The sequence below is a fragment of the Chiloscyllium punctatum genome, chromosome 49 (assembly GCF_047496795.1).
Source record: "Chiloscyllium punctatum isolate Juve2018m chromosome 49, sChiPun1.3, whole genome shotgun sequence".
Classification (NCBI taxonomy): Eukaryota; Metazoa; Chordata; class Chondrichthyes; order Orectolobiformes; family Hemiscylliidae; genus Chiloscyllium; species Chiloscyllium punctatum.
In genome coordinates, this window is record NC_092787.1 from 15,694,640 (window position 1) to 15,700,639 (window position 6,000).

The following is a 6,000-nucleotide window of genomic DNA, read 5'->3' on the forward strand; positions in this document are numbered from 1 at the left end:
TATGAATAGGAAGGGTTTGGAGGGATGTGGGCCAGGTGCTGGCAGTTAGGACTAGATTGGGTTGGGATATCTGGTTGACATGGACTGGTTGGACCGAAGGGTCTGTTTCTGTGCTGTACATCTCTATGACTCTACGTGACCGATGAAGTCCAGAGTATAACCTGGAGAAAGTGCAGTTTCCTGATCAGATTTTTACTTCTGTATAGATGTGCACATTAAATCAAACAGAATAGTCACAAATCATTAACTTTATCATGCATCTTCAAATATAACTCACTGTTGTGACAAATTTAGTGTCAACTCCTAGACCTACAAAGCTTATTCTGGGGAGAGAATTTGGCTGTCAGCATGGCTTTATTACAAATTGTAGGTGGGAACAGTTAGATTAGTATTAACATGCTATTAAAATATTTAATTAGGCATGCTAAATGTAAATAAACAATTCAATTTGTCAAAATTAGGAAGCCCTGCCTGGTGCAAAGTTCACTTCCAGTGTGGACCTCGTTGAGTTTCAAACTCATTAGTGTCACACAAGTAGCATGTAACAGAGCTGAATTTAGCATTTTTCCCCACCATTGCTTTTCAATCACACTACCACCAATTCTCTCGTACTGCATTCTCAGGTCTCTACTTCACAAATGACATGAACAGCAAATTAGTTGGCCATTCACCATGTTGTCTTTCAGATACATCTGTTTTTGCACAATAATTACAGCAAAAATCTGAAGCAGGAATCCCAGATGCTGTTTCTCAGCTAGAATTCAGGAAAACCTTCAAATTATGCCACTTAAATGCATTTAAAACACCCTCAAGAGTCTGGCATGAAATAGAACCTAATGGGGTACTACTTGAACTCAATTTAGTTTGTATTCACGATTCCATACTCTCCAATTTTGGAGATGAACCATTAGTCAAATTAGTACAAATTAACAAATTGGGATCGAACGTGACGAATTTAGATGCTAAAAGAGAAAATTGATTTTACTCTGCTCCATTAAAAAAACTTGATAAACTAGCATTTATGCACCCAAGTCAGAAAATTGTGGGTGCCTTTTTTCAGCACTGAAGCACAAAACAAAAACAAGGCTAACACTCCAATACAATAAAGAGTAAGTGTTATACTTCAGCAGCACCACCTTTTAAGGGTTGTGATACAATGTAGTGCTATCTACCCTCTTGGGTAGACAGAAAAGACATCATTGCTGGATTTAAAAGAGTAAATGAATCATCATTAGTATCCTGGCCAATAATTTAACCCTCAACATCTGAAAGAAAGACTGTGCGGATATGTCCTGTCACTGTGAGTAAGCTTGTTGTGTAAACTTGGATGATATCCCCAACATTATAAATCATTACTGCATTTTCAAAGAAATACCTGAATATCAAAGGATTTTCCAGCTAATGAAGTCATGAAAAGTAGTGCATAATTCTAATTCAAAAACATGGTACATTAACATTATTGGCCTTGCAGTCAACCACTCACACATCTTTACATTTGGGGATAATTCAAGTGCAATTATAAACCCAGTTACCCTTCCTTCAAAATTTTCTCACATCAGCTGCAAGAGGAAGCTCTATTGTATGACAATCGACGCCAAATTCAGATACAAGCCACGAAAAGAAGATATTTGCAACAGTGAATAGAATCCTTAAAGATAAAAAAAGTGATGAAAATAAAATGAAACTCATTCCAATTTGTATTTGTCTATTTTACTAGATTTAGGACAGAAAGTCAAGAATAGATTCCTTTATGCAAGAAATTGAAGGAAAACTCCATAGGATAATGATGTTTGACAGCAAAGTCAAACATTGCACATTAAGAAGAATTTAAAATCGAACTAGACTAAAATTAAAACTGCAATCTCTCAAAATACAGCTCTAAACCATTTGTGTTCCAATAAATTAGCAGAACGCTGACATTACGATATGCAATTTGAATCCAAAATAGATTCCCACTGATGCTCTTCATCTCACACGAAGAGGAGATAAGAGCAAAATTACCTCCTTTTGTTTCTATTTCTTAAAAACCAAAGCATTCACATTGGTTATGATAATTGCTGATTAATGAGTTAAAATCATGTTTATCTCACCTACCTTCAATGTTTGTAGAAGCAACAAATAGTTAGTCCTAAACCCAGCTCCCAATTTTACAAGATCAGCTGTGGTGCATCCCACTGGAATAGATGGAGTCACAAATTAAGGTCAGAAGATTCAACACTACAACTTGGCTAGCAGTTTGAAAATAGTCATTTTCTTTAGATCTACAGTTCAATTAACAAATCTTTAGAATGCTTAAAATAATTTACTTGCTGCCAACGATCAAATATCAAGCAACTACTTCCCTTGCTGCTCTCCAAGGTTTCCATATACTGCAGAAGGTACTTAAGACAGTCTATATTAGACCATTGAAATTCTCTGGTTTTTGCAAATGATACAAATTGTGTAAAATGATATAGATTCAACTTATGCTTTCATCTGTATGCAATTATCCTTCAACCAGTTCATCACATGTAACACTTGGAACAATTCAGACACATTCAGTTCAGCAGAAACTCACATATACCACATCTCAGCCAACATACAGAACATTGAATACAAATTCCAACACTGCCATGCCTGCAGAAATGCAGAACAAATACTTCATATTTGAGACTCAATCCCAATAAAACTCAACTGCATGTAAGTATACTTAATCCTGGTATGTTTCATGACAAAGCTTTTCAATTTTTCACATTTAGCACTTAATTCTCTTTGTACTGACAATCCTTCTAATGAGATTAGAAAGATAAACTCAAATTTATTAAAACTATAGATCTTTCAACACCACAAAGTGAGCAAACAAGGGAACTACCTGAACTGCTTTGTCATGTTACATGGAACCCAACATATATAAAAGTCGTAAAATTTACCAAGGAACTAAGTACTTCAGCTGCCATTAACTATCAGAAAAGCAAACTGCACGTGAAAGACTTCAATATGATATTAACATTATCGAGTCACATAAGGCAATGAATACTAAAAGTACAAGCAACAACTACCTGCTGTTATCGCAGTACCAAACCCATTAAGGAAATGCTTGTGGTACAGACATTAGATTAGATTCCCTACAATATTGAAACAGGCCCTTGGGTGCAACAAGTCCATACCAACCCTCCAAAGAGCAACCCACCCAGACCCATTTCCCCACCCTACATTTACCCCGACTAATGGGTCTAACACAATGGGCAATTTAGCATGGCCAATTCACCTCACCTGCACATCTTCAGGTTGAGAGAAAACAGAGCACCCGGAGGAAACCCATACGGACAATGGAAGAATATACAGACTCCACACAGACAGTCGCTCAAGGCTGGAATAGAACACAGGTTTTTGGTGCTGAGAGACAGCAGTGCTAACCACTGAGCCACCATGCCACCCAGCAAAGAACATAGACCAAAAAAACACAAGTGAAGCCTGACAGAGATCACTGACTAATAAGCGTGAATCACTGAAAAATGAATTTACAAAGCATGTCAACTACCGTTCTGCCTCAGTGCTCACAATTATTGCAACATTGACTTCATGCAACATGCAAGAGGTAAAGTTTGTCAAACAACTAAGTTAGTTAAATTTGAATCCAAACTACCAATCCATAAATCACTTTCCTCATTGGAATTGGTATAACAGTGTGAGATTTTATCTATTACCAGTTATCATGAAAGGAAACAAAAGGGAGTTTTTACAAATGATTTCAGATTCAAAACTCCACCCAAATTCAAGGCCAACTGTCAGCAGTAAACTGGGATTAGTAAAATTCCACACCCATTGACATGTCTATTCCAAACTCCTGTAACATTAGGATTAGGGCTAAATGCCAATAGTAAATTACCATTGTTTAAACACAATATTGCTGGTATGCAATTGGCACAGCAGAACTCTTTACCAAATGCAAACAATACATTTTCAACAAAAAACAGACCAATTAGGAGGCATTTTCAAAATAAAAGAGTACTTTGAAAGCTTATGCTATTAAATTCCAGCTAAACACCACTTTTGTCAACACAACCAAAAAAACTAATATGAAGTACTTTAGGTAGCTCTGCATCCATTATAATGTTCTCTAACAATTTAGATATACAAAAAAAGTCTTAATTTAGGGCACTGGGCTCCCACTATGCTGGTTCTGCAAATGATTATTTAATTCAATATTGTGATTCAAGTAGAAAAAAAAACTATGCATTATTAAGGGACAGCTACACAAATCATTGCACTGTCTGGTGTGAAATAGGTCCAGGCCACAATTCATTACGAATATTGTATCGTCACAGATGTGCCACAATGGACTACTTTCCAGCATTAAGTGAAATGAAAACATGGTTTTAAAAAAGAACTGCTTTTGATTGAGAAGATTGCAAGTCAGCACAAACATTGGGCCAACTAACCACCTTCAAATTGTAACCATGTTATGATTTTACACCGACTTCCTCGACTAAATCAGCCAAACTGCAGCAACTGTGATGATCCACAAAAAACCTTGTTCCATTTATCTTAAAGTTACTACTTTCTACTGTAGTGAAAAACTATGCCAGATGCATAGTGCTCATTGCTCTCAATTTCATTTTATAAAGGCAAACATGTTCTCATCAAGTTGGACCCATTAATGCATTAATTTAAATGAAGCCTGTCAGATCCCAGTTTCCTGCAGTGTGAAGTGGTGCATGCAATCTATTGTTCTCTATACAATTTAACTCTGCACCCATAAAGAAACTTTTGAATCAGTGTTGCAGGCAAAGAGAAATATTACTTGTCACTTACATTTATAACTGAATCAATTGTTACCCAGATGAATACCAGAATTATGCTAGTTACACATTTTAATGTGAATGCCATTAGGATTTACCGTACGAGTTAGCCAAACCCTTAAGCCACAACATATTAAACATTTTACTATTAGCAGGGTACATGCACTTTGCAGATATGTTCACACCGACAGTTCAATAAAACTAAACTCTTAAGTGGAGATTGTTGCAGGCGGGCTCCAAATTCACGCGATGTAGGCTGCCTTTTGCAAGAATTCCTTTCCCCACCCAAACTGGCATCAGTCCTCCACAAATATCAGCTGGACGATGCGGTCAGTCACTTGCCAAAACCAAAAAAAAAGCCGATTCAGTTGGTGGGAGCAAGGGGGAGAAAAAAAAAGGTGATCAGGCCTCTCGTCCCTTCCCTTGCAGAGGCAAAGGGGCACGGTAACCGGCTACAAAGGGGGTTTAAAAGCAGCAATCTGTACACAGGCTCAGAGGAGGGCTGTCAGGCCAAGCGGGATCCCCCGGCAGGAAAGGGGAGCGGCTTCTTCCCCTCACTGCAGGGGGAGGCTGAGCAGGCCCGACCGGGCTGGGCTGGGCCGGGCCAAGCCGAGCCGACCTTCCGGGATCACGCACAGCTTCCCAGCGCATCCACAACACAAAAGGCCGCTGAGGAGGAGGAGGAGGAGTAGCCTGGTGCCTGTCTGCCTCCCTCCCTTCCTCCTCCAGCTCCACATCCCCGGCTAAAGCCCCGCAGCCCGAACACTCGCCTCGCATTCCCGGCCTTACCGACTTCCGCACAGACCTCCGCGAGGAATTCTCTGTCGATCCCCCTTTCGGTTCCCCCCGCGGAATCAAAAACAAAAATCACTTCAGAAAACTCTCCCCCGTCCGCAACTTCCAAGATGGCGCCTCCCTCCGACGGGGTTTCCTGCGGCACGTCACAGGGGTGGGTCAAGGGTCAGCGCCTTTACGTTCCGTCATTCATGCTCTTCCGCACAGGGCTTGAGGTTCTTTATGCTTTGTGACTGGGAAGCTGGCATTATTGGTGCAGCTTATTGCAAAGTTCACGTTTCACTATTTTATTTCATGTTGCCATTTAGAATTTTTGGAATCATATTAACCATGTAATTTTCCTTTCTTAAAAAAAAACAAAGTTAGGATATCAAGTGACCCCTACCTGCAACTTCCTTGATTGCAGCTGAGATCTATCTGCTTG

The 6,000-nt window shown here is 39.3% G+C and overlaps 1 protein-coding gene across 2 annotated transcripts in view; it reads right to left on the reverse strand.

The window, feature by feature from the left end:
* The window catches only part of LOC140469515 (ras-related protein Rab-14), a 42,783-nt gene extending 37,067 nt beyond the window's left edge, over positions 1-5,716 (reverse strand). The window contains exons 1-2 of one of the 2 annotated variants that reach the window (XM_072566108.1): positions 5,571-5,716; positions 2,095-2,174 (exon numbers count right to left, since the gene is read on the reverse strand). The gene's annotated coding sequence lies outside the window, so the exon portion shown is untranslated. The remainder of the gene's footprint in view (positions 1-2,094; positions 2,175-5,570) is intronic. The other variant, XM_072566109.1, reaches the window with a different exon arrangement.
* Positions 5,717-6,000: the final 284 nt, after the last annotated feature.